Consider the following 25,436-nt stretch of genomic DNA (forward strand, 5'->3'; position numbering starts at 1 on the left):
CTTTCCCTAAAAAAATTCGTATTTCTTTGTAATACAGTTGTCTTGATTCATACCCTAGGGATTTATTTAAGTTATAATTGAATATTGCATTTTTAAGGGTTTCTTAATTTATTGCTTCCTTCAGCAAATTTTGCTTGGTGTTGTTCTGTCAAAATAATTTAATTTTACATTGGCTAATTTAGCCTATATTAATATTTCCTCTGAAATTCAGATAGCTTGGCAAACTGTAACAGATGTTAAGGAAAAGAAACACTCTTTTATAAAAAGAAACCATTAAAATGTTAAATTATTGTCAAGTGAAATTTTAATCAATCTTTTGAAGCATTCTATTACTATTCTATCCTTTCAGGAAAAGTGAACTTTTACTCAAAAAGCTGGTTCTCCTTTTCTTGGTACCTCCTTCTCTGCATTTTCTAATGCTCCTTCTTCTTCCCTGTCTCTTTCCATCCCCATGAAGTTCTTCCAGGATTACTGGCACTAATAACAGTACAACTTGGTTTCTAAGTAACAACAAGAAATCCCTGTCAGTGGTAACAATATGCAGTGAGTAACTCAAACATGATGAAAAAAAAGTCTCATTTAACAACATAGTACCTGTTTCATTGAACAGCTTGGTTGGAAATAATGATGGCATTACTTAGGGGAATATAAGAAATTAAAGGGTTTTGGTGATTTTAAAAGGAAATCTCAGCATTGGGACTCTTTATCAGCTTTATTTCTGATGTTCATTTGTTGTGCTGAGAGTTTCTTACATTACTGATTACATAGCACTTGGGCTATGTTTTATCTAATTTCTGATAAAGCTTTGTTTTAGGAAGTAGATTTGCTGCTGTGGAAATAAACAAAGACCAAAGAAGAACAAACAGGCTATTTATTCAGAGCTTGCTTAGGCAAGCCTGGAAGTGGTCTCACTAGGAGGGGTGAGACCTCTATGAATTCTTTGGGGAACATATTTGGTTTCCTTTGCTTGGTCTTGAATTTCAAGGAGTGGGAGGCAAAAATAGGGAAGTCAGTAGCAGTCAACCAAGTCCTGATTATTCTGGACCAATGGCTATAGAGGCTGTAGTTTGGTAGCTAGGGTTTTCCTATGAGTTGGAGTTCTGTTGTCACATATGGTCTGTCCATTGTTTTACATTCAGCCTCTCACTTTGTACTAAGAAATATGTGTACCAATATCTGAACTGAATAAACTTGACTAGGAAATGTAAAATTAAAGTTGGGAAAAATTGTTTATATATCTTTTTAAATTTTGTATACAATGAAACACTCTTTTTAAAGGACAGAGTCTGATAACTCCTACCATAGTCAAGGTACAGAACATTACTTTACAAAGAAATGCTGTCCATTTTTAGTCAACTTCTTCTCCCTTAACTCCAAGCAACCACTGATCTGTTTTCAGTACCTGTAGTTTTGCCTTTTCCAAAATGCCATATATATGGATACTTGCAGTATAGACCTTTTAAAATTCAATTTTTTCCCACATAGCATTAGCAATGACACTTATCCATATTGTCATGTGTATCAATAGCTTACTCCTTTCTGTAAGAATTAAACTTTACATTTTGTTTGTACTTCACTGGTTTTTCTCTTAGTGTCTTTTCCTGTTCCAGTATCTATTATGTCAATGGAAAAATCATGATGTATTTTTCTGTTTTTTTTTTTTTAATGCAAAAATGTGCCATGACTTTCCTGACAATCCAATAATCCAGGATCCCACACTGCATTTAGTCAACATGTCTTCTTAGTTTCCTTCCATCTGTGGTACTTTTTAATTTTTCTTTATTTTCCATGACTTTGACACTATGAAATGTTCCTTCATTTACATGGGCATTTATCTGATTTTATCTGATGTTTCCTCATAATCAGGCTGAGGTTATAGATTTTGAGGAAGAGTCCCACAGAGGTAAAGTGCCCTTTTCATAACATCATATCCTACTGGCCGATGATGTCAGCATAATTTATTCCTAGTGATGTGAACCTTAACTGTGAGGTGATGGTGGTGGGCAGGTTTCTGTAACTTTCACTGTAAAGTTGCAAATTTTTTTGTACCTTATTCCTGAAGGTGTTTTTGTCATACCAACCAAATATGTGATGTTTTTCCATACTAGTTTTCCAACTCCTGATACTAACTAGGTGTCCAATAATTCAACTCAGTTTCTCACACCAACTTTCAGAGTTAGCACAGACTACCTCCCCTGGTTAAATTCTCAAGATTATCCCCCCCCCACACACACACTTTAGTGTAAATCAGGGATTCTCACAATGCTCTCTTCGGGTTCAAAAATTCACTAAAAAGACTCACAGAACTCAGAAAGTCACTTTACTTACTATTAACAATTACAAAAAAAATTGAAGGATACAACTCAGGAACACCCAAACTGAAGAGGTTCATAGGGCAAGGTATGGGGAAGGACACAGATTTTCTGTATCTTCTTCAGTATGCCAACCTCTGAACACCCCAATGGGTTTACCACCTTGGAAGCCATCTAAATCTCATGGAGGTCTCTTTACACAGACATGTTTAATTAAAATCATGGACCATTGATAATATAATTCTATCTCCAACTCCCATACCTTCTCTAGAGGTTGAGTAGTGGAGCTGAATTGTCCAAGTTTCTAATCAAGATTTGGGCTTTCTGGCAACTAGCCTCCATCTGGAAGCTATCTAATGGTTTGCCTAGAATTGCCTCTTTGGAATAAAAGACTCCCCTATCACCCTTATCACTCATAAAATCCCCAGGATTTTAGGAGCTTTGTACCTGGAACTGCGACAAAGAACAATATTTATTTCTCATTTTATCATAATTCCTTATAAGGCACTCACTTAGTCTGAGTGTATCAGATAGTTTGTGTGTGTATGTTAAAACCACCACAGTACTTAATAATTAAATATCTCTTAGGGGAGATACTTTGAGACTATACATTTAGAAGTATCCATTTCTTCTAAACTTTTACCCACCAATTTAGCATTGTCAGAAGATCTTGCGTACAGGCATTATCATGGTGATGCTCTAATAGTGATTTTCTGATTTCTCTCATTCGTTCTGCAATTATTTACTTATTTGTTTGTTTTGGAATTCTTCTGTAAAGATTTGTCTCTTTTCCCCATTTATTTATTATTTACTTATATAATATGAACACATGGATATTTATGTTATTATTTAGGTTGTAATTTTTTTTTTTTTTTGTAGCCCTAAGTATTCCAACTCTGGGGCCAGATGGTGACACAGTGATAATGCACTGGACCCTTATGGGAAGTTCACAGTTTCCCATCCCAGCACATCCATGTACATGGTGGGTGGGCATGTGCCCATGATCTAGGCTGACTGAGGCCAGAAGTGAATCATAGCCTGAAGATCCTATCAGGGCCAGGCCCCACAAAAATCCCATGGTAGAGGTCTTCGCCAGTATGAGGACAGAAGAACTGGTGACCCTAGGCTACTTTCTGTGTGGGGCTGGTGTCCTCCTGTGCTATGTATGCGAATAAACCTGAGGAGGGGGAAAAAAAGATCCTATTGGGGCGCCTATTCTCTCTCAAGTATTCTCTCTGTCTTTATCTATCTCTTTATCTCCCTACCCCTTTCTCTCATAGAAGAAATGAATAAACAATTAAAAATTTGTTTCAGCTTTGGCCTTAGGAATTTTCTTAGGTTGACTCCTGTGTCTATTTGGCACCTTCTCATCCCTTTCTTTTTCTTAGCACTTTCTTACTCTCTGGCACTCTGTAATGCTCCCAGCCCATTTTATATTGTACCTGTACCAGCCCCCATAGTGAGGTACTTCTCTAAGATTCTCTTGTTCCTTTTATGGAAAATGGGCTTAGAAACTAAGGGTACTGATCTTAGCAACAAGGGTGCTTCTTATTATTGGGTTGTCACTAATTCTAGTCCTCTTCATAGAGCTAGATGATGTATATAAATATTCTAACCTATGTATACACATAAACCTATATTTATTTGTGTATTTGTCTATCTGTATACATAGTTTAAAATAACCGCAAATTCATTCAAGTATCTTCAGCTCTAATCTAGTACTATGAGGTTCATTCTGTAATTCTCTCTTGCTTGTTTGCAATTTCTTTCTCTGACAGTGAGAGACTTGACTTCCTTTATTTGCAATTTATTTGCTTGTTTAACTCTAGCATACATGTAAACTACTTTTATGATTGCTAACTCATATCCCTGTGAGAAAACAAATTTTACCAGTTATAATGCAGTATTATATACAGTTCCTTTTTTTCTTTAGCTTTGCAGTAATCAGTCAAAACACTATTTTCTAAGGCTACTTAGGTCGGTTCCATTTCCTCCACTCTCTTCTGTGAGATTAAGTCATACACTTGTACATCTTTCATTAGTCATTCATTTATCACAGTCAGCATTTCATCCTGGGATCCCCCAATATCCTAGTTGATTTTATCTACGTATGATAAATTCACTCTTTTTGATGTGAAATTCTATGGGACTCACAAAAGCATAGAGTTGTTCACCTATTACCTTAATTCCATCACCCTAAAAATTCCAGTGTGTATATTTTAAAGTTTTAAAATTATTTCTTCCATGTGCAAAAGGTACCTACAATGGGGTCCTGATACCATTTTCGACCCCTAGCACCAGCCAGCCCCAGATTATATATATATGTGTGTGCCTGGCATACTCAGGGAGGTCTCTGGAGGCAAACCTAGTACTTTCTTATATGGGTCAGCCTTGTAGTGTCATGTTTTACTGCTGCACCACTATCCAAGTCCCATTTGTAGTCAGTCTTTACTCTCTAATTCTGGCAACCACTGACTCTACAGTTTTGCCCTTTTGAATAGGTCACATAAAGGACTTAACAAAATGTAGTCTTTTGGTTCTTTCATTTAGTAAAATGTATTTAATATTTATTTATGTTGTGTGAATCAATATTTCATTCCTTTTAATGCTGAGAAGTTTCTCATCATTTAAGGGTTTCAGAATTTGTTTACCCACTCATCTGTGGCAGGATGTTTAAGTTGTTGGATGATTATGAATGAAGCTGTTATAAACACTTTCCTTCATAGTTTTTGAGCTTACGTTTTCAGTTCACTTGTGTGGATACCTAGCAGTGGGTCAGATGTTATATGTTTAAATTTTATGTTCGTGTTTGCAAAATTTTGTTTATCTACAGCATAGAATGAATAGCATCTTTTTCCAACTGAGCAATATGATTTTCAAATATATATATATACACAATATATAATATATATATTTAATTTTACATAGCTTTTAAAATTCACTAATTCCCTTCCCCCATTTTCTTTGAAAACTCCAGTTGTTATGCTTCCTATCAAGCACACTGATCTAGACCCACACTTAGGATCAATTTAGTTATTTAGCATCAACTTGCTTAAACAAATCATGTGCCATTTTATCTTTTCTTGCCTTAAAAAGTGGGCCCAGTTATTGTATAAGAATGAGTGGAAAATTAATGACTTAAAAGGAGACAAAGGCAGGGAACCAGCAGTTAGCATAATGGCTATGTCACTGGACTCCCACATAGTCGACCACGGTGTGCGTCCCGGACCCAGTGGCTTAGAACTCACGCCGGGCGCGTGTGCGTGCGTGCCCAAGATCCCGAGAGGAGAATGGAGGAGAAGGGATTGTGGCGTAACCATCCCCCCTGGGGCTGATTTCTCGCTTTCTGTCTCTGTGTCTCTCTCTGTCTGGCGAGCGCACGCGCCCTATAGCGAAAACCTCTCTCAAAAAAAAAGGAGACAAAGGCAGAAAACATCGAGAGTGCTGGGGAACAGTGCAGAAAATATAGAAATGACTCAGGAGTTCTGATGGTACATGATTGATTAGTGTAAAAATATGCAAGTGCTGCAGTGGGTAAGTAACAAAGGGAAATAGAAATATTAAAGTTATGAAATCATTCATGACCAGAACACTTGAATAATCTGAAATTGATAACAAAAGTCATAAGAATAATATATAAAAGTAAGTATTAAGCTTTTGTATTTGTTTATATTTTGAGTAGCAAAATGTTAGAGCACTTTGGGATTGATCAGTGGTTTAAATCCAAGCCTTAGGCAAGAGTAAGCAAATATTGCTTCCATATGATAAGTCTTTGTTCTTTAATTACTATTTGAAATGCTTCCTTTGTCATCATAAAATATCAGCAGATGATAGTGTACTTGTCTGTATCTTTGTGGGGTTGGATTAAATTAGCCACAGCTTAACCAGAAATTATTAAAAGAGACTGAAGATATTTTTATATTGAATGATTTAGGAATGAGCTTTTGATAGCCTCCTAATTCTGTTTTATGTATTCTGGGATATGTTTTTTCTATTAAAATCTAAATGCTCCTAAAAAGTGCCATTCTTTGGAACTTCAGGGGCTGTTTGTTTGTTTGAGTGGATGGGTGGAAATAGTACTGCCTCCTACAGGATACATTGGAGATTTGTGGCAGCATTTATGGTGGCCATATGGATAGCTGGCATTGAGAGGACAGGAGCAGGCTCAACCTCCCTAATGCCCAGGATATTTTGACATGATGGAGAATGGTTCTGTGCCCTTGTGGGACTTTCACATTTCCCTTAGATGTTTTTATAGGTAACAATATAATACAACCAAATCCTCTTTATCATGATCTGATAACTCCATTTTTTGCAGTGTTTTAATATGCATAAATGCAATTACCAAGTAAACTGAGGGAAAACTGTTTTGTTTTGTTGGGAGCTTTACCAAGGGCTGTTCTCCATTTTAGCAATTCCCTTGTGGAGCCTGAGCTGGAAGTAACACATTTGTAGCTCTCAAAGACTGATACAGGTGTGCTTGCAAATATGTAACAGAGGGGAAATGAGATTCAAATCCAAGTTTTTTTTTGTTTTTTTTTTTTTTTTTTTTTAAGAGGTTTTTGCTATAGGGCACGTGCGCTCGCCAGACAGAGACAGAGAGACAGAAAGCGAGAAATCACCCCCCAGGGGGGATGGCCACGCCGCAATCCCTTCTCCTCCATTCTCCTCTCGGGATCTTGGGCACGCATGCACACGTGCCCAGCGTGAGTTCTAAGCCACCGAGTCTGGGACTTGAACCGCGGTTGACTACGTGGGAGTCCAGCGACATAGCCATTATGCTAACTGCTGGTCCTTAAATCCAAGTATTTTTTAATTAGCAGCATATGAAGTATGAAGAGAATCACTGGCTTTTATAAATAAGAGTTTTATAAAATGTCATATTTCATAATTTTTTATAGTATGGCAACATATGAAATATGTTATCAAATCACATATTTAAATTTTAAATTTAGGAGTTGCCTACAGTTTTTCAGTCTTATTCTGATACTGTACCCAGAAGTATACAACATAACTATTATAGCCCCTAGTTTTTTTTTCTTTCTCTCTCTCTTTTTTTTTTTTTTTCTCTCTCTTTTTAATGTAAATATTTCAGCCCCACACCCAGAGGATCTGATTCAGCAGGGTCTCTGGAACACCAGGGAGTTTATTTTGTTTCTTACATGAGCAAGGGAGACAAAGTTAGGCACTCTCAACAAGATATTCATACTGTGACACACCCTCAGCTTTAGCTATCCCCTGGATCATAGGCACTTGTGTGCCAGCCATATTTAGCAAAATCTCTTAAGTTGAACCAGGAACCTTCTCAGGTGTTAGCTTCTCAACATTAGCTTCACAAAACATTGTGTTATTGCTGTGCTACTATAGGACCTGGTTCTTTCTTATGTATCAGAGACTAGATCTATTGCTGTCATTTAGCATGTGATAGGAATTCAAGATTTGAGATATATTTTTTATTGTGATACCCTTTGTCAATACCCTACCCGTGTCAACATAGGATATTATTTTGACACTGCATTTAAAAATAAGCCTCATGGGAACCAGCAGTTAGCGCAATGGCTACATCACTGGACTCCCACGTAGTCAACCGCGGTTCACGTCCCGGACCCAGTGGCTTAAAACTCACGCCGGGCGCATGTGCGTGCATGCCCAAGATCCCGAGAGGAGAATGGAGGAAAAGGGATTGCGACGTGACCGTCCCCCCTGGGGGGTGATTTCTCACTTTCTGTCTCTATGTCTCTCTCTGTCTGTCTGGTGAGCGCGCGCGCCCTATGGCGAAAAAACCTCTCCAAAAAATAAAAAATAAATAAGCCTCATTATTTTTGAGACTGTCATTTTTTTTTCACTTTAGCAGTGTGTCATTTGTCTTAGAATTTTATTTCAATAAAAATTCTTCTTTCGCTTATCATTTACAAATAAGCCTAGTCAGTTGTTAGTTTCTCATTAGTATTTTTAATTATTTAATGTTTCAAGTTTTTTTAATCATTTTTAAAAATAATTATTTATTTTATTTTTTATTTATTCATTCACTGATTTTTTAATTTGACCAGAGAGAGACAGAGGGTGAGGGTAAGAGAGAGAGGAAGTGAGAAAGCAAGCCACCAGGTCCAGGACTCGAACCCTGGTTGGCCATGTGGGAGTGTCTAGCGCCTTAACCATCATGCCACCTGCTGGTCCCGTAATGTTTCAAGTTTTTAAAGTATAAAATATATAATAAAGTATACAAATCTCTTTTTTTGGGTTTAAAGTATTTACATTTATTAAATTTACAATCAGAATGGAACATCTTCTAAGTCATCAGTATCCGGAAAAATCAAACACAAAGCAAATGAGTTTCCTGTCCCATCTCCACGGCACCGCTGAGGAAGTTCCCACTTCACAGAGCTGCTGAAGACCTTTCTAGTTCAGAGAGTAGACAGTTGGTAGTAGGAACAACGTGTTCATCTTAATAATGGAATGGATAGCCCTTTGTGATCTTAATAATGGAATGGATGGTCCTTTGTTAGTCTTTTCTGTTTTCCATGTCTCTGTACCCCAACCTACAAGGCAGCAGGCACTGTCTGGGGTCCAAGGGTACCATCTGCATCCCACCAGTCTGCATGGCCTTTGAGCAGAAAGATGTTTGGCTAGTGTGGAGGACCAGAGTTCAGCTGTCTGTGTCACTGTGAAGTTGACCATTCAACTTTTCTAACATGAATTACAACCACAGATGTGCCCTTTTCTTGGTATTCTAATCCCACTGAAGACTTTTCATTAAGACCTTGTTCCTTTACACACATTTCGGGCAAAACATATTGTCCTCCAGGTGCGGGGAGGGAGACTGCAGGCCAGAAGTAAGAAGAGGGCACACACTCTCCTTTTGTGCTTCTCAGGAACCCAGGCTTGTCCAGCATGAAACTGCAGGTGAACCCAACCACCTGTGTTTGCTGGGAGACTGCTCCTATGGACCACATACCACCTGACACAATAGGCCTCTTGTGGGGATTCCACAGCCTCTGTTTCTGCTGACTCCACCTTCCCAGCCACAGATGCAATTCTAGCCCAGGAGGCCAGTACAGCCTCTGGGGCAGAGGTTGTCATCTCAATTGTATTAACTCCCTTGAGGAGAGCTGCAGACTCCTGGGGTTAGACAAAGCCTCTGCAGGTGGAAGAGCCACTTACAGAGGATCAGTCCTTTCAGAACACATCCCGTCCTGAGGACTTTCTGCAGATGCTTTCCCTCTGCCCATCTTTAATTTTCTTTGTAATGATGACTCAATCCTAGCCTCTTTTGCTGTGTTAGTAATATCCTTTTGATTTGAATAAGCATAGGCACAGTCTCCTATATGCGTCTAATTTCTGGCCTTTGGAGCTGATCTTTAATTGTTGGCACAAAGCCCGCAAGATGTCTCGGGGAAGCCGGTTGACTGGTGGCAGTTTAGAGGGCAATGGGGGAATTGGTATCTTTTCTGAGGCTGTAAGCTGTCATTGCTTTGTGCCTTCTCCTTTGGACAGGAAGCTTTGTCATCCTTCACAAATCTTTTTCATTTTTCCACCCTTTGCTGAGGTTGACAATAAGCCTGTAGATGTGCTTGGTTGACTGGAAGCCCACTGTTATTCTTCAGTTTCAGACACTTGTTCCATACTCTTCCTTTGACTTCTCTGTGGATTTCCACTCCATGCCGCTTGAATGTTCCATACTCTGAAAGTAGATAGGGCTGATAAAGGAAAAATTCTTCTCACTTCCCAACCAGCCTGTGACCCTTGATCCAAAGTATACAAATCTTAAGTGTACAACTTGTTGACTTTTTTCAGCATTTATTTTACTTAAGTTTATTTATGTATTTCTTCCATGAGAGAGAGACAGACAGAGACTGGCACCCTCAACAGTGACTTCATGTTATATGATCCAGCTTCGGTCAGCCCAGATCACAGGAATGCACACACATGCCTGATGTGAACTTGGGACCTTTCCATGTCACCTGAGCATCATGGGATGTTGGGCTACCTCTGTGCCACCACAGCTAGTCTCAATAGTTTATTATAAACATTTTCAAATGTACACAAAAACTGAAAGAATTATAAAGTGAGCACCCTTGTACTCACTACCTAGATTTCACAATTATCATTTTTACTCCATCAGACGTTCATGTATCTCCCTGTTCCTCTGTACTTCTAATTCATCTTATCCTTTGATTAGTTCAAAGTAAGTTGCAAATATCATACATTTTCTCCCTAAACACTTCAGTATGCATATCATTAGAGTTCAATATTGCTTACTTTTTTTAGGTAAAATTTGCATATACTGAATTGCATAAACATTAAATGTACGATTTGATTCGTTTTCACAAGTTCAACAGCTGTGTCCAGTAAGCCCCATCAGGGTATGAAATACCACTACCATCCCCAAAACTTCCCTCATGCTTCTTCTCAAACCCCAAAAGGAAACCACAGTTTTGAAAAATTTTCACCATAGAAAATTTAGACCTGCTCTTGGAGTTTGTGAGTGACCCTGAAACTCTTAAGAGTGACTATACGATCAAAACTATTGTGTATCATACTACTTAGATATTTTCCCTTTTCTATCTCATTCTCTTTTGAGTGGGGCTTTCCAGGTGCTACAGTAATTTTTTGCATTATAGTTTTATCTCTTCTAGGCTCTGTATGTTAGTGACAATGATGAGCTAAGAAAAGAATACATAATTTAGGACATGATCTCAGGCAATATTCTCAGTTCTAATGGATAAAATGCCTCTTTTTGCAACAAATATTTAATCATAGCCCCTTTATTCAACTGCAGTAAAATTCACAGGTTAAAATAACCAGCCTTCATACTTAATTTAAAAATCAATATAATGTCTCACCTTTGATATAAAGTAGAAATAAAAGGAAGTCATAATGAATATAAATTTTAATATGCAAATTGGTACAGAAATAGTTATGAGAATCCAGGTTTCTTCTATTTTATCATACATTAAAGAAATTTTCAAAAATGTAAAAGTCTGTGCCATTACTTTTACTTGTTTTGAAAAATATTATTTTTATAAAACATGCTATATATACTAGTGTATAAGGTTTATTATAATTTAATGCATTGTGAATATTTTCAATGTCTTGGTTGAATGTTTACTATGGTAAATATAAAAAGATAGAGCCAACAAAAAATCAAAGTTCTCAATAATTGTAATTTTTAGACTATGTGAATACTGAAAGCAAAAAATTTGGAGAACCATTGGTTTAACCTATACTAGAACTTCATATAATAGATCAAATAGAGAGTATGTATGTATGGTTTTAAAGATTATTTTTAGTCTTAAGTTTATATTATTCATTATAATGTTTTTGAGGGTCTTCTGTGTTTTTGGTATATTAGTATAGTGCTTCATTCCTTTTATCAATAAATCATAGTCTATTGTGTAAATATGCCACAGTCAATGAATTTTTAATTTTACGCACACACACACACACACACACACACACACACACACAAATACCATCTAAATTGGGATTAAAACAGTTTCATTATTGCCACCACTTCCCCAAAAGTACTTTTATTCTGGCATCTCTGACTTGAATGGAATTATAAAAAATGTATTATTTTATTCCTGACTTCTTTCACTCAACATTATTCTTAGGAGATTCACCCGTGTTATATATTAACACAGTTTTTGTTTGTTTGTTTGTTTGTTTTCTTCTAACTGTAGTTCATGTTCTATGTCCAGCTGTACCTGGGTTCTTTTATTTTTCTGTATTTTTATATGGAACAGTTTTTAATCTTTTTATATTTCTACATCCAGACATATTCATTATAAGAAGGTGCAAGCATCTAACAACCTTATTATGCTTCTAGCATACTCAGGCTTAAGAATTTACATATAGAAATGCACAGTCATAAATTGTTTTCTTTTATTTCTCCTTTATACACTGTTAGAGTGTTACATTAATTTGTTGAGATTATATGTAAAGGCTGGTTATTTTAATCTATAAATTGTATTTCAGGGGAGTAAAGGGGGCATTATTAAATATTTGTTGTTTAAAAAGGAGAGAGTGTTGAGTCCACAGGATTGAGATTACTTCTTTAGATCATGTTAGAGTATTTAATTCTCTTCTTAGGTCATCATCCTTGCTGAAATAGAGAACTTAATAGCAGTAACATTACAATACAAAGAATGAATCACTTGCTTTGTAAGAGCATGTTTTAAATAAGTCTATCACTTATTTTAAAAAATGGCATTCTCCCAAAAGATGACATTTCTGTCCAGTTGACCAAAATTTTCAATGATTATAGAAACTTCATGTTTGAGAATTGGCATCTTGAATTATGTGTAGAATTCTAATATTGACTTATAGAGGACATTATTCTTGTCCTATTGATTATATTTATCACCTCATATCTCATTTGAATTCTTTAATATTAAGTAAGCAAACTATTTTTCCATTTTTCTCAGTCTGAGCACTCTAAATTTATGCCTTAATAAGTTCTTTTATTCCAAAAAAAAAAAAATGATTCAAACACTACTTGTATTTGGGAATTAGTAGTTTGTGAATAATTTTAGTGAGATAATCCAGAAGGGTAAAAGGATAAAAAAGAAGTAAAAACTTTGTGTATCCATTTGGGGAAAGTTTGAATTAGTGTACAATAATAGAGATCATTTTTTAAAAGAGAAGGCAGTGAATTCTGTTAAGTGGAGGACTGACCAATGAAGACAAGCTCTAGAAAGATTAGGCCTCCAAGTGTAATCAGAACAGCAACAAACTGTAGAGGGGTACTTATACTCTGAGACTGGCTTTGGTGAGTTAAAGTGGAGTTGAAGGGGATGAGTGGAGAAGGTTTGAAATTATTGCTGGGGCTAGCATGTGGCACAGTAGTTAAGGCACTGGACTCCCACATGGCTGACAGTGGTTCAAGTTCCCGACCTGGTGATATGAAAATCATGCTGGGCTCATGTATGTGCATGCCCAAAATCCCAAGAAGAGAATAGAGGGCAAGGGATTGAGGTGTAGCCCCCCCCCCTCTTTTATGTGCACATGCAAGTACATGTGCCCTATGGCAAAACCCTTACAAACAAAATTATTGCTGAGGTGAATGAGAACCAGAGCAACCCAGAAATATAAAAAGGGAATAAACAAACAAGCCAACAAACAAACAAACAAACAAAAAAACACATCAAACTCTGTGCCCCATGATGCTGAGAGCCCACTGGGATAGGAGATTTTAAAATGTGAGAATATGGTAAGACTTTTTCTCTTTTTTATTTTCAATTATTTTTATTGCAGTCATTTATTTTAACACACAGTGGAGTTCATAATTACTAACACTTAAACATAGTACTTATTATATGCCAAGCAGTACTTTCTGTCCTGTTCTCAGTCCTTTATGTATAACAACTTATTCCATCTTCCCAACCTGAAAATGTAGATATCCTGCCTTTCACTTTACAGATGGGGAAATAGGCACTGAGATGTTAGGTAACATCAATCGGAAGAAAAGCTAGGATATGAATCCAGTAGTCTGTTCTAAGCCTGTGTTCTCGATTATTTAATCATGATACATTGCTTCAAAAGGCAAAAATTTGGGATTCCTTTAAAAGAGAACAAAAAATTTAAAAAGACAAATTAATAATTTTCCTTCTTTCAGGTCACTAGTTGTTATAAAACGACTTCCTACCCAAGCAAGGAGAGACAATAAATGAATACTTACTTTAAGCCAATTACTATCTTAAGCCATTTACATTACCTTCCTCTTTTTAACAACTAACAACTCTAACAAGTAGATATAATTATTATCTCTGTTCACACTTGTGGAAGCCAAAAGTACACTAATTTTCCAAAGGTCACCCATAAGTAAGAGGCAAAAGCATGATGTGATCCCTGGTTCTTGATTATCATACTGACAGCCGTTAATGCCTCCTTTATTCTTTGGATTGTTTTAGTTCAGCAGCCAGCTTTTGAACAGAATTTACTTTTCACTTTAAAACAGCTGAGAATGTAATAGATGGAAGAAATTCCTCTCTATCACCTGAGCTTGAACAGAAAATCACCTTGCTCTGAAGGATATATAAGAATGTAGACTTACCTGGCATACAGCACAGAATAAAGACCTCCCAAACCTCAAGGACAATATTGGAATGAATGCATGCAGCTGATTTAGCATGCTGAGGAAGTATTTCATTATCATCCTGAACCTTATACTTTAAGGAAACTAAATAAAACTCAGTAACCTCAAAGAGTATTTCATTAAATAGGCAAGTCTCTATTTTTAACCCCTCAGTACTTCTTGACTCAGCAGCAGTTTCTGAAGACTGTGTCTAATAGTCTAATACTTTGAATGGACCATGCAACCATGTACCTAATACTTGAAATGTCCAGAGTCGCATCCTGGAAACCCTAGTACCACTGGATGCATACTGACAGAAGTTTTCATACTTTACATTGCATAGAGCCCAAAGTTCTAGCACATATAGTTATAGATGTATGTTATGCTCAGCACTAAAAAGTTAACTAAGATTAGTCACCAGTGCTTTACATTTTCTGAAACTCCCATGCCTAACCTTCTGAGTTTTATTATCCCTGTTATTCCACCATTTCCATTAATGAAATTGTCACTCATGTGCTCCTTTTCCTTTCAATATTTCCTTCCCCCTATTTCATATCCTGTTTGGTTGACCTGCAGTTGGAAAATAGAAGAGTGAAGTACATTCTTAGGAGTCCATACATTCCTAACAATGTACTGAGTAGCATCTGTAAAATGATTGCAATAATGATGCTTTCTCTTGGTGACATTTCTATAGTTTCCACCAAATTTTGAACAGTACAGCTTTTTTTTTTTTTTAGAGGTTTTTGCTGTAGGGCACATGCGCTCCCAAGAAAGAGAGACAAAGAGATAGAAAGCAAGAAATCACCCCCCAGGGGGGATGGTCACGCCATAATCCCTTCTCCTCCATTCTCCTCTCGGGATCTTGGGCGTGCCCACACACGCACCTAGTGTGAGTTTAAGCCACCGAGTCCGGGATTCACAATGTGGTCGACTACATGTGAGTTCAGCGACATAGCCATTATGTTAACTGCTGGTCCCAACAGTACAGCTTTTTATGAAGCATGTGGAGGGAGGCACTCCAGGCATGCCCAACATTGTTTGACAGGGTCTCTCAATGTTGCTCAGGCCAGGCCATGATCCTTCTAACTATGCCTCCCTGAGTTGCTGGAATTATAGCCACATGCCATTATGCCTGTCCTTTTGGTTGGACTGAGAGTTGAACCCAGGCCGCCCATGTGGTCCTAGCTTGTAGAGCAGAGTCTTACAAGCACATTACTGTACTGGGTACTGAACAGTAAGTTTGTATTTTGAAATAATTTTAAAATCACATGCACTTATTTGAAATCATACACAGAGGTCCTCTGTACCTTTTAAAGACCCAGGTTCTGGAAATGGTGACAGCTTGTAAAATGTATTGTATGAGAGTATTTCAAAAGGTTCGTAAGTAAATGGAATTAAACTATAAGTTTACTTTGGAGAAAATAAACTTCAAAATACATTCATAGTTTTCTCATAATGTGAAGACTCCTCAGAATATTACAACAGGAATATTGATATTGGTAATATCTACTGATATGGACCAGCTGGTGGCATGGTGGTTGGGCAACTGAATCCCACATGACTACCCCATTCAGGTCACATGCTGGGCATGTGTGTGTGTGTGTGTGTGTGTGTGTGTGTGTGTGTGTGTGTGTGTTTCTAAAATCCCAAAGCAGAAATGGAAGAGAAGGGATTGCAATGTGACCATTCCCCCATGGAGAGTACTTTCTCACTTTCTCTTTTTTTCTCTCTCTGCCTCATTCCAGTGAGTGCATGTGCCCTCTAGGAAATTAAAAAGATAAACCTACGCAGGTGGAATAGTGGTTAAAGTGCTGGACTGCAGTTCAAGTCCTAGACCTGGCAGCTTGAAACATGCTGGGCATGTGTGCATGCATGTCCCAAATCCCAGGGGGACAATGGATTGCAGCATGGCCATCCCCCTGGAGGATGATTTCTCACTTTCTGTCTCTCTGGTGAGCTCACATGTCCTATAGCAAAAATATCTCAAAATAAAAGACAAATCTATTCATCTTACTCAGTTCTCCAATTTTATTTGTACTCATCATGTGTGTAAGTATGTGTGTGTGTGTACTCCTGGATTATTTACAGCTAAGTAATTTTATCACACACATAAGTTTGTGCATCCTTTCCAATCAAAATACATCACTATAAAGTTCTTTCTATTGCTCTTCTATAGCTATATTTACTTCCTTTCACTCTATCTTATCCCAACATTTCCAGCCACTAACCTATTTTCCATATCTGTAATACAGAATTTCAAGAATGTTATATATCAATATAATCATGCAGTATGTAAACTTTTGGTATTTTTTTCTTGTAGTGTAATTCCTTTGAGGTTCATCCAAAATGTTGTGTATACTAATAGTTCATTTTTTTTTTATCACTAGGTAATATTCCGTGATAGGAAGTGCTACAATTTGTTTAACCATTCGCCCATCGAAGGATATCTGGGTTATTTACAGGTTTTGGCTATTATGAGTAAAGTTTCTGTGAACATTCCTGTACAGACTTTTGTGTAAACATAGTTTTCATTTTTTTTTTTTTTGGAGAGATTTTCGCTATAGGGCACGTTTGCTCGCCAGACAGACAGAGAGAGACATAGAGACAGAAAGCGAGAAATCACCCCCCAGGGGGGATGGTCACGCCACAATCCCTTCTCCATTCTCCTCTCGGGATCTTGGGCATGCACACACATGCGCCTGGCATGAGTTTTAAGCCACCAGGTCTAGGAAGCGAACCGCGGTCGACTGACTACGTGGGAGTCCAGCGACATAGCCATTACGCTAACTGCTGGTTCCCAACATAGTTTTCATTTTTCAGAGACAACTACCCAAGAGTGTAGTTGCTGCACTATGTGGTAGCTGTATGTTTATTTTACATGAAATTGCCAAACTGCTTTCCAGAGTGCCTGTACTATTTTACATTCTCACTGGTGATGTGTAAATGTAACAAAGGATTTCCAGTGGGCATTTGTTGTAGAAAGATCTCCTTTGCCACAGTTGCCCAACTGCCTGGTACATGTTGGTGAGGAGAGGAGTGTCAGACCTGGTGGGCAAGGAAAGGCTTTCTCTAACTGCCTTGCCTGTGGGCTCCCTTGACAATGTTGCTGGGTTTATCTTCTGTGGTCAGTGGAACTCCTGCTTAATTCAGGTGAAGAGTGAGCCTGCCTGCACTGCCTTCTGTTGCTGAATTAGGGGTTGAATCACTTTCTTCTGTTGGTTCGGCAGGTGGTAGATGCTCTGACATCGTCCTCCTCTATGCTGGAGTCCCTAACTATTAGGTTGTCAGAAAAATCATGATGCACTTTTGCATAGAAAAACACAGAAAAACATGTCATGACTTTTATGAAAACCAGTAGTTTGCCTGCTCATTCACAATATGCATTTATTATTGCTTATGAGTCTCTGGGTCAGATGGATGCTTTTTCTGATTTTGACTGTGCTCATTCCTGTGTTTGTGCTTGGCTACAAATAAGATAGGTAACTTTGCTGATCTAGACTGGACTTTCTGATGTTTGGGGGGTCAACTGACTATTGGTAGATCCAGAGAAGTCCCAACTTGGACAGATGTGCTCATCTTTGTGTGATCCCTGATCCTTCAGCAAGCCAGCGTGGGCTTGATCATATGGTAGCTGTGGTGTTCCAGGAGACTATGGAAGTCCACAAGGCCTTTTCGGTCATAACTTGAAACTAGCAAGCCATCACTTGCTGCTCTCTGTTATCCAAGCTCAAGTTCAAGGGGAGGGGAAATGGATTTCACATCTTACTATTATTATTTAAATTCATGACAGAGTGCATGCACATGCACCAGAAAGTGAGAGAGAAAGAAAAAAGTATCCTCCTGTCTTCTAACACACAAGGATCCTGGGCACTTATGCATATGTCTGGACTATTTTCAGGCTGACTGGGCCAACGACTCAAACCGCAGTTGTCATGTAGCTTCCAATTCCACAGTCCTGTGTACTACTGACTGTAACACAGAAGCTGCACTGACTCCACTTCTTGATAGGAATTTCAGTCACATTGCAAAGAGCATAGATATATGGAAGGGTGGAGAATTTAGGCTATTGCAGTGATAAATTTATCTCACCCTTCTTATCACTCACATGTATGACTGGATTAGGCTCTTGGGGTTCTTAATTTCTTTAACCTGTCTATATGTTGATTATAGAGACTGACATTTATGACATTTCTTTTTGTTTCATAGTGTGGATTTGTTTATTTAAGCCATCTATCATGAAAAGCAATATGCTTTATCTTCTGAGAAAAGGGTATCTTTACCAGATTATTTCTTGAAAGTGTTCTGCATTTTCCAAATTTTTTAAAAGTATGTACTTTTACCCAATATTTTTATTGTAAAATACATATACCATAAATGTGCCATCTTTATAATTTTTGAGTGAATAGTTCAGTGCCATTGAGTATATTAATATTATTGCACAGCCATAACTACCCATTCACTTCCAGAATTCTTTTCATCTTGCAAAATCGAAATTCTGTATACATTAAACAATAGCTCCCCATTTTCTCCTTTTCCAGGCTCCTACTCGCCACCTTTCTACTTTCTGTCTCTATGATTTCGACTACTCTAGGTACCTCTGTATATTATTAGTCTGTTATTGTGTTGCTAAACACAAATACCTGTAACTGGGTGGTTTAAGAATAGCAGTTTATCTGGCTCATAATACCAGTGTATGGAAAGTCCAAGGACATAAGGCTGGCATTTGACCAGCCGCTGGTGTTTGTCACAGTATATAGGCATATAAGCAGGCATGTGAATACAGAGAAAGATAGAAAGAAAGAAGAGGAAACAGACTTTTCCACTTTCTCTGTCCCTCCCATTCTTCCAGCCTATTGGGTGGTATCTACCTACTCTTAAGGCAGGTTTTCCTCTCTCCTTCCACTAACTCACAGGGCACTCTGGTAAGGTACCTACCCACCTTCAAGGACTCCCAATGTCATTATATTAGATAGCAAATTGTAGCCCATGAACCCTAAATGGGCAAATTATTATCTAAACCATACCATCATAGGATCATGCAGTATTTCTTTTTGTGACTGACTTATTTTACTTAGCACATGATCTTCAAGAGTCTTCTGTACTATAGCTTATGTCAGAATTTCCTTTGTTTTTAAGGCTGACTGGTAAAAAAGACTTGATTCCATCATTTTGCTATTTGTTTTATATATGCCTTATGGTTTTTGTCCTTCATTTCCTGCATTATTGTCTTCTTTTGCATTTAGTTGATCCTTTTTTGTGGATTTTTTTATCATTCCCTTTTGTTTATATTCTATATTTGTTCCCTTTGAAGCTACCATTGGAATTACATTTAATATCCTAAATTTATACACTCTGATTTGGATTTATAGCAGCTTACCTTCAATATCATACAAAACACTTCCTTTATATATCTGTCCCTACTCCTTTTAGTTATTAATATTGCATAATCACATCTTTATGCATTGTGTGTCCAAAAACATTAACTAATAATTTTAAACAATATATTAGCCTCTTTAGTGTGTAGAGAACAAAATGTGGACTTATAAAGCAGCATTATAATATTATTAGCTTTTATAGTTGCACATATATTTATCTTTACTGAGATATTTATTTCTTTATACTGCTTCAAGTTTCTGTCTAATGTCCTTTCTTTTTTTTTTTTTTTTTTTTGGAGAGGTTTTCGCTATAGGGCGCGTGCGCTCGCCAGACAGACAGAGAAAGACAGAGAGACAGAAAGCGAGAAATCACCCCCCTGGGGGGATGGTCACACCGCAATCCCTTCTCCTCCATTCTCCTCTCGGGATCTTGGGGACGCACGCACACGCGCCCAGCATGAGTTTTAAGCCACCGGGTCCGGGACGCGAACCGCGGCCGACTACGTGGGAGTCCAGCAACATAGCCATTATGCTTACTGCTGGTTCCCTAATGTCCTTTCATTTTAACCCACTGGAATCCCCTTTAGTATTTCTTGTGGAACAGGTCTTGTGTTTGCACATTCCCTCAATTTTTGTTTATCTAGGAATGTCTTAATTCTTCACTCATTTTTGAAGGGCAGTTTTCCAGATACTTGATTCTTGGTTTCATATTTTGTTTTGTTTTGTTTTGTTTTGTTTTGTTTTGTTTTGTTTTGTCTTAGTACATTGAATAAATCTGCACACTATCTCCTGGCCACAGAAGCTGCTGATGATGAAAAATTTGATAATTTTATTGAGGATATCTTGTATGTGATAAGTCTCTTCTGCTTGGCTGCTTTTAAGATTCTCTTTGTCTTTGAAAGGTTTAATTATAATGTGTCTCTTTATGGGTTCCTGAGTTTATCCTACTTGGAGTTAGTTAAACTTTTTGGATGGCTATGTCCATGTCTTTTTATCAAATTTGGAGGTTTCCAGTCATAATTTATTCAAATATTCTTTGCCCTTTTCTCTCACCTCTCCTTCTAGAACTCTCACATTGTGTATGTTGTCTGCTTGATTGTGTCTCACAAGTTCCTTATGCTTTGTTCACTTTTTAAAAACTTTCTATTTCTGAGACTTGATAATTTTCTTTGTCCTATCTTCAAGTTTTCTATTCTTTCTTCTGCATGATTAAATCTATTTTATAATCACTCTAATAAATTTTTTGCTTCAGTTATTATACTTTTCAATTCTAGTATATCTTTTCCATTTCTTTTTAGGTCTTCTTTTTTTTATTGATATTTCTGTTTTGTTAACATTGTTTTCTTGACTTTCTCCATGTTTTCCTTTAATTCTTTGAGCATCTTTGAGAAGGTGTTTCACCTCTGGCCTCTCCCAGGTTACCTTGCCAGGCTGCCTCTGGGTTTTGTGGGCTACCCTAAATCCAGGTACTATAGGCTAGCCAGTCCAGCTCTGCTTGGTCTGCCATAATTCACTCACTTATGGCCTTTCTCAGGCTGCCTTTCCAGTGTTGCCTCTGGATTTTGTGGGCCACCCTTCACCTGGGTTTTACAGGTCAGTGCCCAAACTCCACTTGAATCTGCCATATTTGACATCCCTCTGGCCTTCATGGACCATCTCACCTGGGTCCCACTTAGGTCTGCTCAGGCCCAATAAGGTCTGCTGGTGTTCAGGCTTTTCAGGGCACCCTACCCAGTCCCTGACTGGACAAGCTCTGGTCTCATGTAGCCCTGCTCCACTTTGAGTCTCAAGGATTCCTCTGCTGAAGTTTACTGAGGCCTATTGAGGACTGCTTACCCCTCTCCCTCCACCTCTGGGTTTTATAGTCCGTCCCACCCAGGCCTTACTTGATTATGTTGATCGCTGTGCCACATGGGGTTCCTGCTCAGGCATACTTGGGCCCACTTGCCTTAGGATCTTCAAGGGTACCTTGGCCAGGAATGCTCAGGCTCTGCTCAGCTCCTACCTGTCCATGAACTTCATGGATAGCCACACCTCGCCCTGCTTGGGACCTGTTGACCCCCCCATTGCCCTCCTCTTGCCTCTTATCTCCATCCCATTGTGATCGCCCACCTGGATCGCCTCAACTATGAACTCCACAAAGGGTCCCACCTAAACCCAACCCATCTCATATAGGTACAGAAAGCCCCTGCCTGGGTCCACATGGTCCTGTTTACATACTATCCCTGCAGAAGGCCTAGCCAGGTTCCCACACAACCACTTTCCAGTTAGAGGGTTTAGTATTCAGTTCTCTCTTTCTCTTACTCCTTATACTGCCCATCCTTCCTATAAGAAACTGTCTGCTGTGATCTCTGAATATACAGAGTCTACTGCAATAAAGTCAACTAAAACCAATGCTATATTGATTCATTCAACAAGTACTAAAGGTTATAGTCTTTGGAAAAATAAATAACTAAACAAATAAAAAATATTTCAATATAGAATCTATTCCATAAGTTAGGAAGAAGCAGGTACTGCATTAGGTGCCTAAGTGTAATGTAAGTGTAGGGACAAAAAAAAAAAAGAAAATATTTCTCTTTCAAAAAAATATTAATTTCTTACTAACACTGGGTAAAATATAGTAAACTACAGAAAAGCTGGAAATGGATTTCAGAATGTTGATCATAACAAAACTAAATAAGATGCAAGAGAAATCAAACAAACAATATCAGGAGATAAGACTTATATTTGAAGAATTCAGTAAAGAGCTAGACATCTTTTAAAAAGAATCAAACAAATTCTGAGGATGAAGAATACAATACAAGTGCTCGCTTCAGCAGTACATATACTAAAATTGACATGATATGGAGAAGATTAGCATGTCATCTGCACAAGGATGACATGTAAATTCAAGAAATGCTCCATATTTTTATAAAAGGCATTCAAATGGCAAAGAAGAGCTGAAAATATCTTTATTTGCAGGTGACATGATGGTATACTTAGAAGATCCAAAGATTTCCATGAAAAAGACTTTCTCAAAGTAATATATGAATACGGTAAAGTGGGGGGGGGGATACAAAATCAACCTCCAAACATCTATAGCATTTCTGTATATGAACAACAAGTTGAACAAAGTAGAGCTGAAGAAGGGAATCCCATTTACCATAATCACAAAATGTATAAGACACCTAGGGGTAAACCTAACTAAAAAAGTCAAAGACCTTTACAAAAACTATGAAAATCATTAAAATATATTGAAAGTGACATAAAAAAGTGGGAGATATCCCATGTTCCCGGATTGGAAGAATTAACATAATCAAAATGGCAATTCTACCCAAGTAAACCTACATATTTAATGCAATTCCATCAAAATACCAGAGAAATTATTAACAGATCTAGAAAAGACAATCATAGAATTTATCTGGAATCATAAAAGACCTTGTATTGCCAAAGCAATCCTGCACAAGAAGAATGGAGTGGGTATCATATCAGTCGCTGACCCCACAATATACTAAAAAGCTGTGATAACCAAAACAGCATGATATTGGCACAAAAACAAACAGGTGGACCAATGGAATAGAATAGAGACTCCAGAAATAACGCCCAAAACTTACTACCAACTGATTTTTGACAAAGGATATCAGTCAATCCATTGGGAAAAGGAATACCTCTTTAGCAAATAGTGCTAGAAAAACTGGGTATCCACCTGCAGAAAGATGAAACTGAATCCCCAATCTTTCAGCATTAACAAAAATGAACTCAAAATGGATCAAAGACCTGGACCTAAGACCTCAAACTATAAAATTACTATTAGAAAACACTGGGGAAACTCTGGGAGACATTGAGGTAGGCAAAGACTTCTTAAATAAGACTCCCAAAGCACAGGCAATAATCCCTAAAATAGACAAGTGGAACTATATCAGATTAAGAAGTTTCTGCACAGCAAAGGACACAGTAACAAGTGTAGCAAGTGTGAATCGACACCCTCAGAATGAGAGAATATTTTTGTAAAATATGCCTCAGGCAAGGGACTGATAACCAGAATACACAGGGAACTCAAGTGGCTTACCCAACCCCCCCCAAAAAAAGTCTAACCCAATTCAAAGATGGGAAAATGAGCTGAACAAAAATCTCTTTAAGGAAGCAAAATGAAGAGCCACAAAGCATATGAGGAAATGCTCAACATCCCTTATCATAAGGGAGATGCAGATTAAAACCACAATGAGATACCACCTAACCCCTGACAGAATGTGCAAGATTAAAAGTACAAAAAGTGATTAAGTGTTGGCGGGGATGTGGTGAAAAGGGAACTCTCCTACACTGTCGGTGGGAATGTAAACTGGTTTAGCCACTGTAGAAAGCAATATGGAGGTTCTTCAAAGATCTACAAATAGAACTACCATTTGATCCAGCACTTCCACTTCAGGGTATCTACCCAAAGGACAGGAGAATGCTCAGTTGGAAAAGCACTTGGACATCAATATTTATTGCATCATTATTCATGTTTGCTAAGACATGGAACCAACCCAAATGCCCACAAACAGATGAATGGATGGAAAACGTGTGGCACATATACTCTGTGGAATACTATTCAGCCATAAAAAATAGCAAGACCCTGTCATCTGATAGAAGGTGGTTGAATATGGAAGACCTATTGCTGAGTAACACTATCCAGGCTATAAAAGAAAGATACTTTATGTATCCACTTCATACATAATGACTATCTGCACTTTGTAGTAGAGATTGAAATATTGGAGGGAATAAAAACAATGAAAATAGTTATGGATGCTAAAGACACTGTGGAATGGCGGTTGGGAGAAGGAAAGAGTATAGAGAAGGATAGCATGAGAACAAATAGAGAGGCATGTCATTAGTGGGACACAGATTACCTGGTATATTACCTGTTGATGATAGCATGTATAGTATTCTCAACTGACTGGTCTGAGAAGTATTTCATGTTGGGTAAATTCTCTTTATAAGTCAAATTATATATAGCGATTGGATGTTTAAAAAATGAGGATTAATAATAATTTTAAAAATGATGTAAAACTATTTGATGATTATGATGTGGTTAGTAATGTCTTTGTATTGACTGATAAGCATAGTAATCATGCTGGAAGAAGAAATGCAATACACTATAAAGATATATGCGATTAACATGTACCAAAAATCCCAAAAGGCAAATGGAGAAGAGATGGCAGTGTGGCTTTCTGCCCTGGGGGCAATTTCTCATTTTCCTTTTCTGCCTCTGGTGAGGTACATGCCCTATGATAAATACCTTAAAATAAAATAGCTGTGGACTTTTGTAGAAAAAGAGAGGGAAATTTAAAAAAAAAAAGAATACAATACAGAAAATAACATAACAAACACACACATACACACGCGCGCGCGCACACACACACACACACACACACACACACACACACAATACCTAGACCTAAATCTAATCAAAGTGGTAAAGGATCCCTACAATGAAAACTATGAAGAACTGAAAAAAGAAATTGAAAAAAAAAGATCTTTGTTCTTTCATTAGAAGAATCAATATACTTAAAATGTCCACAATACTAAAATTAATCTACCTATTTAGTGCCACCTATCAAAATACCTGTGACAGTCTTCACAGAAATAGAAAAACAATAGCAAAATTTGTCTGAAATTACAAAAGACACAGAATCACAAAGCAATGCTGTGTAA

At 37.6% G+C, this 25,436-nt stretch overlaps 1 protein-coding gene and 1 non-coding gene across 2 annotated transcripts in view; both read left to right on the forward strand.

The window, feature by feature from the left end:
• Positions 1 to 25,436, forward strand: part of SDK1 (sidekick cell adhesion molecule 1) — a 731,734-nt gene that overhangs the window by 212,159 nt on the left and 494,139 nt on the right. The gene's annotated exons all lie outside the window — the stretch shown is intronic.
• Positions 22,567 to 22,673, forward strand: LOC114006946 (U6 spliceosomal RNA). The gene has a single exon (XR_003548597.1). It is a non-coding gene; the product is annotated as a U6 spliceosomal RNA (small nuclear RNA).

The sequence above is a fragment of the Tupaia chinensis genome, unplaced genomic scaffold, assembly GCF_000334495.1.
Source record: "Tupaia chinensis unplaced genomic scaffold, TupChi_1.0 Scaffold000101_1, whole genome shotgun sequence".
Lineage (NCBI taxonomy): Eukaryota > Metazoa > Chordata > Mammalia > Scandentia > Tupaiidae > Tupaia > Tupaia belangeri.